At 39.1% G+C, this 13,269-nt stretch overlaps 1 protein-coding gene across 5 annotated transcripts in view; it reads left to right on the top strand.

Moving 5' to 3' along the window:
- The first annotated feature begins 2,900 nt into the window (after positions 1 to 2,900).
- Positions 2,901 to 13,269, top strand: part of strbp (spermatid perinuclear RNA binding protein) — a 106,974-nt gene continuing 96,605 nt past the window's right edge. For 2 of the 5 annotated variants that reach the window (XM_084745420.1, XM_084745422.1), the window contains exons 1-2: positions 2,901 to 3,009; positions 4,925 to 5,206. The gene's annotated coding sequence lies outside the window, so the exon portion shown is untranslated. The remainder of the gene's footprint in view (positions 3,010 to 4,924; positions 5,207 to 13,269) is intronic. The other 3 variants (XM_084745426.1, XM_084745423.1, XM_084745421.1) reach the window with 3 other exon arrangements.

Below are 13,269 nucleotides of genomic sequence, written 5' to 3' on the forward strand. Positions count from 1 at the left end.
GAAGAGAAGAGAAGAGAAGAGAAGAGAAGAGAAGAGAAGAGAAGAGAAGAGAAGAGAAGAGAAGAGAAGAGAAGAGAAGAGCCACAATGCAGGTGGTGACGTGATAATCGCAATGTCCACTCTCAAACGCTCTCAAATTTCTTTTAATAAATCGACACTAAATATGGAAAACATTGCAAACATTTACGGGTAAACTGCGAGGAACTTAAAGGCACTGGATTTTACAGTGAAAACACTGTTCTATTTGCTGTGACCTGGTTCAGTAGAGCAGCATCTGCAACCCACATGAAATCTAAAAATACTCCCGCACCATTGACTGCTACTATGCCGTGGCCTCAGTAGGTAGATGAATAACTGCGTGTGTATGGTATGCTTGTGTGCATGTGTTAAAGTGGGAATGGGGTACGAGCTGCTGTATACTGAGGTTTGCCACTGCCTCGTTTACAAGCCTCGACCGCAGATACGCTATTAAAACCTCTTTTCAATTATGTTGCAAAGTGTGTGTTTGTGTATTTGTGTGTATATTTTGTGTGCGATACGCAGATCAGCGGGCTACACTCAAAGTTGAGAGGCACAAATGGATGTACATCTAGTTTATTCATGGCTTATTGCTGTAAGTATTATCATAATTTACTGTACTCACAGTACTCCCATTGATCGCATGTATCAGAGAAGATGGAGTGCAGCACTATGATGCATTTCAGGACAAAGAAACAGATATTAATACCCAACAATGCACTGTTTGTACCATTTTGCCACTAGCCTTCATTAACAACTTGTCACTTTGCAGGCTTCCTATGGGAGACATGATGTTTTTCATATAGTGTTACAGTAAGTTATGAGATTTTGACAAAACGGCAAGAAAAGGGAAAGGAAAAAGGGGGGGGGGGGGGGTAAGCATAGTGGTGAAGTGGTTGGCACTGTCACCTCACAGCAAAAAGATTCTGAGTTTGAAGTTTGCATGTTTTATGTGTGTCTGTGTGGGTTTTCTCTAGGTGCTCTGGCTTTCTACCACAGTCCAAAGACATGCAGGTTCATTAGTGACTTTAAATTGCCTGTAGGTGAATGGGAGTGTGAGTGGTTGTTCATCTTTATGTGTCAGCCCTGTGATGAACTGGTGAGTTTGTGAATATGTCAGTGGATATGCCATTTAAAGGGTCATGGCAATCCCTCTGTCATAATGACAGATGTGCGACAGATGTTGCTAATGTTGTTAATGTTACAGTAAAGACTGGCTTCAAGTGCAAGTCTGTCATTGCTATTAACCATGATGTACAGTAGCGACACCACTCAAGCCCAAACTAAAGATTTTCACATCTTTATCTCCAATTTGCTACAACAAATGTTTTTCATGACAGCCATATTGATATGAAATAGTAAACAAAGGTGTTAACAGTACTACAGTACTGATACTCTGTTCTATTGAACTGAATGGAACAGGACCTTAATTAGTATCCTTGGTAACATCTGTGTTTATCCAATCATTTCATGTCAAACTAGCTGCTGTGACAGGGGTTGAGCTTTATTTTTTCAGGAAGCCTCAAGAGGCAAATAATTTGTTACACAGATGGTGAAGTGTTGTTAAAAATGTAGGTTATAGCACAATATTTTTTATTTCCGAAATTCATCCATATGTTATTTTTTGTGAGACCTGCACAAAAGTACACAGTATAAAAATGGTAAAAGAAATCTATTAATTTAGGTTTTATTTATAAGCAATGACATTTATATTTAAAAAGCATAAGAGGTTTGTTTGCATTTTGAAAATTCCCCTTCACCCTTCAGAAATTCTAATCTTCACTGGAACAATTCTACCAGCTGAGTACTTTGCATTTACTTTGACTTTGCATAGGATTCCTTACATAAACAGGGATTTAGCAGAGCACCAACACTTAGTTTACTCATCTCCGAAGTACAGTGATTTACAATAGTGTAATTTTACTTACTGTGAAGTACTGCACATGTGTAATTGCCTGATATCTTATCATGCTAGATAAGATATGCTGATAAGATTCTTGCACATTACAAAAAAAAAACAATAATCTGACTGTTTTTAGTCCAGTACTTTGCTCTGATTGTGTACCCTAACCCTATACCAATCACAACTAAGTGCCTAACCCTACCCTAAACCTAACTCTAACCCTAAAGCCCAGTTCTAACCCTAAGTCTTAAAGGTCCAGTGTGTAAGATTAATGGGTGAAATTGAATATAACATTCACAAATTTATGTTTTCATTAGTGTTACCTGAAAATAAGAATTGTGGTGTTTCTGTTTTAGAGTGAAGGTTTATATCTAGAGGGCACAGGTTCTCTTCATAGATGTATTATAATGAACTGAGGATGCAAAAAGGAAGCCCATTCGGTCCAGTGAGAATTGTGCAATCAGTGCATACTCCATGGAGAAAAAAATAATCATAGAAAGAGTTATAATAATCCTTGTTTACAGTTTGAAGTGTCCTGGCAACAGTTTTAGAGGCATCACTGGAGAATTTTTCATTGTAATACCATGAGTGGCCACAGATACAAATTGGAAGGTAGGCTGAGCAGCAATGACCTGTTTATGTCCTACATACTTGGATGTCAAGAGTAGAGAAGGTGTTTGCAATATGCAACCTCAATGCTAGATTATGCTTAATCATCTTTTCACCCTCAAACAATTATTTAAACTTGTGAGGTCCAGCATTTTGGCCCCACACGGCTGGGACGACCCCAACATAGGCTCCAGTGGGTTTTGGACCAGTAGGTACATGAATATCTCCTGCAGCAGTCTGTTTTCTTCTGCCTGTCTGTCTCTCCCTCCCGCACCGTTGGACCAGTCACCGTACAGGTGCGAGCCAGCCGCGGCTCGAGCCCCTCTCCGCCAATTAGGAGCACGGAGCGTGACCACGTGAACAAATCCCGTTGTCTAAATTCCCGTTCAGCGGCGAGCAGCTCGGAGTGAGCGGCAGCGCTGAAAGCTTCACTGAGTGGAAGTAATAACGGCGGCGGGCTGAACGGGAGCGCTGTGCAGGTAAATTGCTTTTTCTTTTTTTTTCCCTCCACTTTTTCTGCCTCCATCCCTCTCAGCAGCTCTGTCGGGATGGTGTGCGGGTCTGATGCGGGGCTGTGGGACAATGTTGGATTAAATTTGCGGTCGCTTGCGGGCGGTTCTCTCTCTGTGCTCTCCTCCGATCCACGGACAGGACAAACAGCATCATCGGCTGGTTGCTCCGCACCGTCTGCGCATTGAAACTCCTCCACCCCGCTCCTCCTCCCCTCCCACCTCCTCTCCCCCTTGTTTCTCGCAGGCAGGCAGGCAGGCAGGCACACGAGGCTATTGATAGTTGACAGAAGCCTTGTAATCCCTGACTGATCTGGCTGACCGGCCGCAGCCATTTGCGAAACAATGTTGATTGAACTTTATTTCGCTTCGAGATTTGTTTTAATTGGTAACGGAGGCATAGATTGACGCCGTGCAGAGGGGGTGTGTGCGTGAGAGAGAGAGAGGGGCGTCTTATGGTGCTGCATGCAACCAGGCAAGCAGAGGCAAGCTTTTATTACTGAATTATTTATAAGACTGTCTGGGAGGAGAGAGTAATGTCTTTCTTGGATGGAGGGGGAGTCATGGTCAAGATATAAGCTCTACCTAATTTTGATCACTCCTAATTTTTACATAAATGCACAGCCCACTGTATGTGTTACTTTGTGCAGTTAAGCTACAACAAGTGTTTCTTTTTTTTATTATTACTGTAGCAAAAAGGTCAAATTAATTGCTGACGGGATCAGTAGACCAACAGAAATTTATTTTGATAATTGTTTATTTGGAGAGGGACAGGGCAAATTAATAAATAAACATGGTTAAAAAAAAAAACAGAACTAGCCAAAAGGCTGTTTTTCATCTGTAGTCCCTAGTCAAGGTGTTAAAAGACTTCCCAAAATACAGCAACGCAAAAGCAGAAGAGGACATACAGTTAGAATACAGGAAAAGGACATACAGTTGTTAAAAGCAGTAGTGGCATATGCAAACAAGCAGGACTGCACACAATACACACATGCGAAGTGGTGAAATATACACACAGAACAACAGTTGCAGAGGAGAATTGCAAACAAACACGAGATATTTAAATCATTAACTGCTGTATCTTGTAAAAAGGACAAACGTACTCTACCTTTGAGGTTGCACCGTAAATTAGAAGACGTCACCAATGAACTTCTTATGGTCGCGTTTCATCAGTCCACAGGCGGGTTCATGGACATAGATTTCAGGGGGAATAGAGGGTGCAGGTCTCCCACCATATTTAAAACATGTGCATTTGTCCCCTTAAAAACATTAAAGTAGGAGAGGACTTTTATTTTGACAAACCACTTCCGTGAGAGCCTTACTGCATTATATTTCATTACAGTTTGATTTGTCACCTAGCACCTGAATTTTGTTTCCCTTTACATAAAACAAAAATACATTACCACTATAAAATGGTTCAGAAAAGGCATAAAAAATACACCAGAATGCATGAAGTGAGGCGTTTCACACTCAGGATTTCCTGGGAGAGGATCCCTGCTTTATATGTGTCGCTCAAGTGAGACCTGTGCGCTTGGACAGGTCAATCGGTGATGAAAATAATCAATAGTTAGTCCTAAATTAATTAAATTAGATGCACTAAAGCCCGTGAATAACAGCCCCGTTACCTGCTAGTTTAGTCGGAAGTATATACTTTTGGCGTTTTGTCCTACAGCCCTTTTAGTGTCTACATATCTGTGATTGTTTTTTCTGTTTGTCTAAAAATTCCTCCTCAGAAATATAAATAAATAAATAAAGATAGAAAGAAAGACAGAAATAGAAATAAATTAAGAAAATAGCCAATAATAACTAAAAGCAGCGCATTCGCTCTGCTTGTTTTCTTTCTTTTCTCTTTTTTTTTTTTTTTTTTTTTTTTTTTTTTTGACAGCCCTACTCCACCGGAATGAATCGAGCAAGTCCGCGCATGCGCACTCCCACCGCCATTCATCTGTAGGGATCTTGTCTCGTGCGAGAGAAGAGACACCAGCAGGCGGCTCCGGGCTCGCGCTCCTCGCTGGTCCGGTTGTCAAGGCACCTACAGTAGTGACTTCTCCTCGCTGCGGCTGGACGGTGACAGCTCAGAAAGGCTCTCTCGCTCGGATTTTTTGCCTCTTTGGATTTCTATGTTTTGGTGGCAGCGACGGACTCTCAACAACTTGTTGTTAACACCGTAAGTTGGTTGATATTTTCTATCTAGTTGTGTTTTTCCTGTATTTTATGAAGGCTTTACATTTCATGTTCAACGCTGTCATCCCGAGAGACAAACGTCTAGCTACTAGCAGAAGTTTGGGCTCTTTTTTCTTATTTATTTATTTATTTTTTTAATTTATAAGCCTCTCTTTTGCTCTTGGTCGAGAGACTACTTGTCTTTCCCCTTTATTGTTTTCGTTCTCAATTTGTGCGACCTGGTTTTCGCTTTTTTCCGTGGTCAAAAAGAGGAACTCCACACGTGTTGAAACGTCAACTTTCCTCACGTAGTTTGAGTCTAACGTTGCAATGTTTCAGTAAACCTGAATCATTCTGTGAAGAACAATAGAGTAAGATGAGGAGACGAGCAGAGGTGGCGGTTTAACTGGAGCTCATCTTTTATAGCAGGTGTCTGATACTTCCGCACTGCACCGCGAGACACCGATCGCATGTAAACACGTTTAGGTAATTTTTTTTATCTGAAATATTTTCTCCAAGCCTTGTTCAATTATTAGAAGTGAGGGCTAACAGTTGTTTTTAGTATTCAACGTTTGTGGTCTCAGTGTTTGTTTCTTTTCCCCTTTTTTCTCCTTCACGAAACATTGTTTTAGGGAACCAAAAGTGAGTTAATGAAGCATTGTGTTTCATCTCTGAGGTTATTTCCTCACATGAGATACCCAGTGGTGGCAGAAGTTTTTAGATCCTTTACTCTAGTAAAAGTACAAATATCACTATGTATGAAAATACTACAGGTATACTCCTTTCAAAACCAGCTTCAGGCATCAGCAAAATTTACTGAATGTATCAAAAGTTGTAGTACTCATTGTGCAGTAAAGTGGTCCTTGTGTCAGTGTGATGTTTTTTAAATAATGTTACTGCTGCATAAATGTGTAGCCTGTGTTGCATTTTACTGCTATTGACATTTATAGTTGAGCTCATTTTAACTACTTCAGTTAACAAATATTTTCTTTGTTGATTAATCTGTTGATTTTTTTCTTGATAAGTTGTTTAGTTGTTTGGTCTATTAAATGTCAGAAAATGGTGAAGCATGTGAATCAGTGTCTCCAAAAGCCTAAGACAATGTCTGAACCTGTGTTATTTTGCCCGCAACCCAACGATAGTCAGTTTACTGTCAATTAACCAGAAAATATTCACATTTAAGAAGCCAGAATCAGAATTTTTTTCTCTTGAAAAAACACTCAAACTGATTAACCAATTATTAAAATATGTGGTGATTAATTTAATTTCTAATTTCATTTCACAATCTATTAATCGTTGCAGCTTGAATCGTGATATGACACATGCAAAGATTTGTGACAGTGGTTCATTTTGTGTTGTGTTTAAACCCCTGACCACTTGATAGCAGTGTCATTATCTAGGTTCACTGTTCTGAATGCAAATAAAGTTAACTTTTAAATTTTATGCGTGATTTTTCATGAGTAAAGTTTTCCTAAGAATATATCTAAAAATTATATTTATATAATATATCACCTGACTTAAAGTATAACAATATATTGACTCATAACCACTGCATTGTGATACATGCTACCAGATTCTTCTCAGTACACAACCGTACTATTGCTGTCCTTATCATTAAAATGTCAACTTTTCATAGTGTCAGAAAAACAGCCCTGTTCTCAGCTTTGTGACAATACATTTTCCAGTTGATCAAAGACGGGCTTTAACTAGTTTATGAAGCTTAAGATGTAGATATATGAATTTCACTCGACAGGAAGGGTATGAATATGTTGTAAAGTAACTAGTAACTGAAGCTGTCAGACAAAAGTAGTGGAGTAAACAGTATCTCTGAGATGTGGTGGAGCAGAAGTGTAAAGTTGCATAAAATGTTAATACTAATTCCAGTAGTGAATATACCTCGTCTGTTTTGTGTGTGAATGTGTCTGTTCCTGTGTACGCGAGCATGTGCGCGTGTGTGCTCAAGTGATTGACAGTGAAAGAAAGAAATGCTGAACTGCTCTCTCTTCTTGCTGAACCTGCTTGTTGGCATACCTGATCCTGTTGAAGTAATCGTAAAGTAACACCTTATTTCTCTGTCTCTTCCAGCAACTGGAAAGACCACAACAGGCATATCAGCTTATCAGTGTACAAAGGTCTTCACACACACTTGCCTGTACTGTGCATTATCATGTAAAAAACTTAAAACAGTAGCAGTATTACAGATTTGGCAATTTATCTTGTCATTTTTTTTAAATGTGTGTACGGTTTTATTTCTGAATTGACTGACTGACTAATTGAGCTGTAATTGGTCTCTGCTGTCTGTGTTCTAGTGGTTGTCATTGGTCTGTGCTGGTTTCAGTAGTTCAGTATCAGCTCTTTGTGCCTGGTGGTCTCCAGGCTTGACTAATGGCCTGTTGCCTTTGGGTTATTTTTGTTTGCTCCACCCTGCTCCACCCTTTTTCATGTACGAGAGGAGTCCCTGCGAACACACTCAGCCACACCTGCCATGGTTAGATAGAAATGTGGGGTGTCTTTGTCTTAATGCCCAGCCCTTACTTCACTTGCCCAGATAGAGTTGATTAATAGAGTGGAAAAATATACTTCTTTAGCTGTTGCTTGTTACAGCCTTATAATGCTGCTCATGTGCTGCATACAGTGGACTTTGTGAATGCGTAGCGGTGAGGGGGAGATCGAGATTTACATCCAGGCTGTGATTTTGCATTTGTGCTTTTTTACTTGTATGTGTTTATTTATGTCTCTTTTCTGCAGTGGAATGTAATGGACAAATATCCAGCGGCAGCCTTTCAAAGGTTGAGAACGTGTGTATACCTGTGTGGTGGAGTGTGTATGCTCCAGGCCCCCATGAGCACTTTCACAGACTCTTTTCTCGTAAGCATTGACTTGGCAGTGAACTCTCTATCAATATCGACGAGATAAGAGGATGAGAAGGGAGGAGAGCGGGCTGGTATTATATGATCGCAATGCACAATCTGTATTTGTCTCTTTCAGTATTTCTGTCTTTGAGGATTGTTTTCCCCTGGTCTTTTTTTGTTTTGCTCCTCATTTCTTTCGGCAAATCTTTCTCTATTGACATTCATTTGGGCTGTTCTGTTTTGTTATTTCTTGTGGTGCACTGTTTTTCTTGAACAGCTTTTTTTTCTTATTTTCCCTCCTATTCATTTCTTGGTTTTTCTTTTTTTCTGATTTATTTCATCGTCTGGCATCCCTAGCCATTTTTTTTAAATTTTCTTGTCTTCTTACACATGCAGATAATGCAGACACAGATTTTAGTCTTTGTCTTAGTGCATGTTTAGCCTAGTTGTAGACAACATGATATTGACATGATAAATTCAAGACCTATTTCAAATGACTTTGTTAAATAAACCATTCCTAAATATCTATAAAAAAAAAAGAAATATAGGGTTACTTTTTATATAGACAGAGCTGCAGTGATTAGTCAATTAATAGATTAGTTGTCAACTGTTAAATTAATCAACCACTATTTTGATAATCCATTTGAGTATTTTTTAAGAAGAAATGTCCAAATTTCAGATTTCAGCTTCTCAAACGTGAATATTTTTTGGTTTCTTTAGTCCTCCATGACAGTAAACTAAATATATTTAGGTTGCAACAAGACGATTGAGGAAGTCCCCTTGAATTTTGGCAAACATTGCAATAGACACTTCATCATCGTTGAATTGAACCCTTTTTCCTCCCAGTCTTTATTAAAAATGACCAATATTGACTGAAATGAATCATCATATTGCCCAAGTCTGCAAACAATTAATCAATTTTTCAAGAAAATAATTGGCAGATAAATCAGTAATGAAAAAAATAATTGATTTTAGCCCTATAAATTAGGGCTTATGACAATTCTATATTTAGCCTTTGTGTTTGATTTTTCAAGTACCAAACAGGTGATTGAAGCACTACAAATGGATTTGGGTTGCTTCAGTTGATCTGGAAATGGATTTAATCTTCATTAATGGAATTTACTTGGGCCCAGATTAAGGACACATAGAGAACTGGCAAAACAAAGATACACATACACTGAACGTTATGGGTGTCATGATTCTCCAAATCCATGATTTTATTTGAATTGCTGATCCTGCCTTTGGTTCTGATTATTGAAATTGAAAGCTTGTTTCGATAGCTTTTTGATTTAATATTGAAATTGTGACACCCTTACTGAGCATGCATGGCACAGACAAACACAGACACAGTGGAGAGACAATTTAATAACAGCCACAAACAAGAAAATCACAGTTTGGTCAGGTAAAATTGTTCTAATCTGTTCCACACTCGATCAGGTAAACAATCAGTATTGAGTTTGTTTTCATGTCCAGTTAGTTTTATTTACACTGTACACAAATCAGAAATTCGCCTCAAAGGGCTTTGCAATCTGTACAGCATAAAGCACCTATCTTCAGATCCTTGATTCTGATAAGGAAAAACTTCCTAAAACATGTTAAACAAGGGAAAAAATGGGGAAAAAAACAGAAGAACATGATCAGTTTTATTCCAAAAAATTAAAATGCTTGAGCTGTCTGTCCTTTTTCAGTCTTAAGTTTGGTCTCTTCCCATTGTGTGTGTGCTGTCACCTCTGTATGTCTTCAGCTCTTTTTTTCTGCATGCCCAGCCGTATGTGTCTGTTTTATGTACGCCTGGGAGCAGCATCACGGTCCCTCTGCCACTTGGGTTCTGGTTTGTTTTATGTTATGTTCTTGGTTTAAACAATTTAGAATGTCAGTAGTAACACACACTCAGTAGCAGAGGACACATGGTTGTGTCATTGGATGTTTCTTTCTCATGCTGTGGCCTCAGCAGCGTGTGTGTGCGTGTATTCTGGTGCCCAGTGCCTGTCAGCGAAACAGGAGTCTGCCCACCAGTTCTCAGATTCTAGCATAGAGCAGCACATTTAGAGTCTCATCTGGCAAGGAAATGTAGCACTAATCCAATTGGCTGGAGCTTTAGTAAAAGCTTTTCTAATTGGCCGATATGGTACTTGGCTGCCAAGGTTCCAGTAAGCACAACAGGGAGTTGGGGAGAGTCCCAATGGTGCTCTGGTGCAGGAGAGACTGAACAAAGGGCAGATAGCAGAGAGTCAGTGTGCAGCTACTGTTTTGAATATTCCTCCACATGGCAATTATAAAGCACCCATCTGCACCCTGCTGACTCAGATCCATCCAGATGACCATATCTCATTTTCAACTGTGTTGTTTGCCAAGCATGTATGCAAATAAACCCATGCACGCATGCAAACACACTCACACACCCCCACACACATTCCATCTGCAGGAACAGGAATGGCTTTCGTCACACAAACATGTTTGAGGAAGCATCTTCCCAACTGGCTGTGGAACAAAGCCATTAACACAGGAATACTGACTCTGTGTGTGTGGATTACAAGAGGAAGAGTGATTCTTTGCAAAGAAAGAAAACTGCTGCTACCAACAGCTGCTGCAGCCGTTCCTGTTTCCTTTCACCTCAGTGTGGAATCCAGGAATAGCTCCGAGTGACAGAGACAAGACATGAGAGAGAGGAAAACAAAGAGGGACAGTGAGACAGAGGCAGAGAGTGTGAGAGATGGCCATGTAAGGTTTCCTGCACCACAGCTTGCACCACTCCACACAAACACTGAACCTGAAATGAACTGTTCAGGGTTTGGTTTCTCAAGTCACTGTTAACTTGACCTTTGGCTCTGTGTGGCTGCTGGACAATGAGACAAAGGCCGCCTTCACCATGAGATGCATTAGAGAACTCGAAGTAAAAATTCCTCCTGAGGAATGGCTTGTTTTGTTTGCATTCTCATTTAATTGTACAATCACAGTGTTGGTGGTTATTGTACTGTATATGATGAATTAATTTCCCATAAGACCTATGAAATTTCAAATTACATTTTTTCCAATGAAAAGTTTGGTGATTTTTTTATTTTTTTATTTTCCAACTTACCACTGACAGCCTATTAGCCAGCGATTGCTTATATATTCATATATTTTATGTGCCCCCCCTCCCATCCTGTCCTCCCAAGTCTCTGGAGATGTGTGCAAGCAGCGAGTTCACTATTTACGCTATGTACGTTTGCTATGTCCACCAGGTGTCAAGAAAGGGAACATTCTTACACCTATTTTCCACATTTTTTTTCACTAATTTACTGCTAGAATCATATCAATAAGCCTTTAATTGAGACAAAGACATGCGTTTTGTATCTATTAATTATTCATGATAATCATCTAATCGATTGTTAACATGTTCCACAATTGGTTAAAGAAAAAGCACAAAATTTACAATCCCAGTTATATTTGCTTGTTAATTGCTTGAATGTGAGTTTGTCTCTGAGCAGCGGCTCTCACTCTGCAGACCATTAAAGAAAAGCATCAGTTCCTTACATTTAATGTTTTATGTTTGGTCATGTCAATTTTAAGACTTTTAAGACGAGTGCTGTTTTGCATTCCAATTGAGAACCAACTGGTAATAAGATTTATTATTTTGGTTCTCTATTAAGTGAACAGTGTCTTGGTAGCATCTTAATGAAATTTGCTAACCTGGATTATTGCAGCTGCTGCACACAGGCATCAGAAACCTCAGCACTCATTTAACTTCATGTACTAAAAGGTCAATTGTGAAATAAATAAAGAGGCAGAGTTAACACAATAAGTTTTTCAATCTATCATACATTGGTTACTCAGAGACTCAGTTGAGTTTCTTTAATTAGTGACGCCAGCAAAGAACAAATTACAAGCAGCCAAGTGTGTTTATCATCTTTGCTTTGCAAAAAGCAAAAACAAATTGAAAATCAAATATTTTTATTACCAGACGGCATGGTAAACCACTTAATGTGGGTTTACAGAGAATTTCTGTTCTACAAAGTGAGATGAAGCTCAAAAAACAATTTGACCCCCAAGGAAAATCCAAATGCATCTACAGGAATGTCATGATTTTTTTTTATTATTGTAATTGTCTAGCCAGCGTGTTTTCTTAGTTACATAAATTCAAAAACTATGAACGATCTAATTAATGTCACACACAGTTGTTCATGATCATACACATGACAAACCTCATGGCCAGGTGACATTATGAGGAATGAGTGTAAACATGATTTGACTGATTGAAGTGTGCATGTCAAACATTTTTCTTGTAGAGTTCAGACCATTTCCGAGCCACATGTTGCTCAGCTATTTGTGTATCACTGCACTATAGTGTCACTGGGTGAAGGCCAAGCTTTCAGAAGTCCACTCTCTGCATATTCCATTTCACCTGCTGATGGGATGATGGATTTACCAGAAAAGTGGTTGTTGTGATGGGCATGTGGGCGAGGAGAGTTAAGAATGTGCCTTTTTATTGCATTGCTGGGTTTGCAGTTAGCATTACCACAACACTTATTTCTACATTAATTATGTGTCATTTCAACATGTTATTAATACCACATCTTTAACATCATTGATGAGGCTAGACAGTGAACATGATTGGGGAGTGTAGATGGAGTGGGTGCTGACACAGAGGGAAAGAAGATAAGGTGTAGAAGAAGTGCACAGTCAAGGTTATCCTGAGGGCTTCTTAGGAGCCAACCAAATATTTAATCTTTATTTGTTCATGTTCAATTTATCTTGTTTGCTGTTACCCTTTGGTGTCTCGTATTTTTGCTGTTAATGGCCACTTTGTACTGCATTATCTTATATAGAAGAATACGCTTTCCCATAACCTGATTCCTAGGGGTGGGAAGCGCTTGGCACCTCACGATTCAATGTGATTTGGATTCAGAGGGCAACAATGCAATTCTAAAATGACTACAGATGCGTGTTCATGCATCAAAATTTTAAGCTGTTAATCTAAGGGGTGGTGGTTGGATTGTGTCCATCTGCAGTGGCTCACACTCAGTCATCATCACTAAAACGCAAGAAGTAGTCTAATTTAGAACATAAACAGGACACATTTACATCCATTACATTTCACCATCCAATTGGTTTAGTTGTTAGGAATGTACAGACTGTATTAAATAAATGTTACAGGTGATCATAATGTAGAGAATTGGGTTTTAAAGAAACATTTTAAGACATGGATACGTTGTAGTAAAATAGAGAAGTGGTT

This window comes from Lutjanus erythropterus, chromosome 20 (genome assembly GCF_056507025.1).
Source record: "Lutjanus erythropterus isolate fLutEry1 chromosome 20, fLutEry1.hap2, whole genome shotgun sequence".
Classification (NCBI taxonomy): Eukaryota; Metazoa; Chordata; class Actinopteri; order Lutjaniformes; family Lutjanidae; genus Lutjanus; species Lutjanus erythropterus.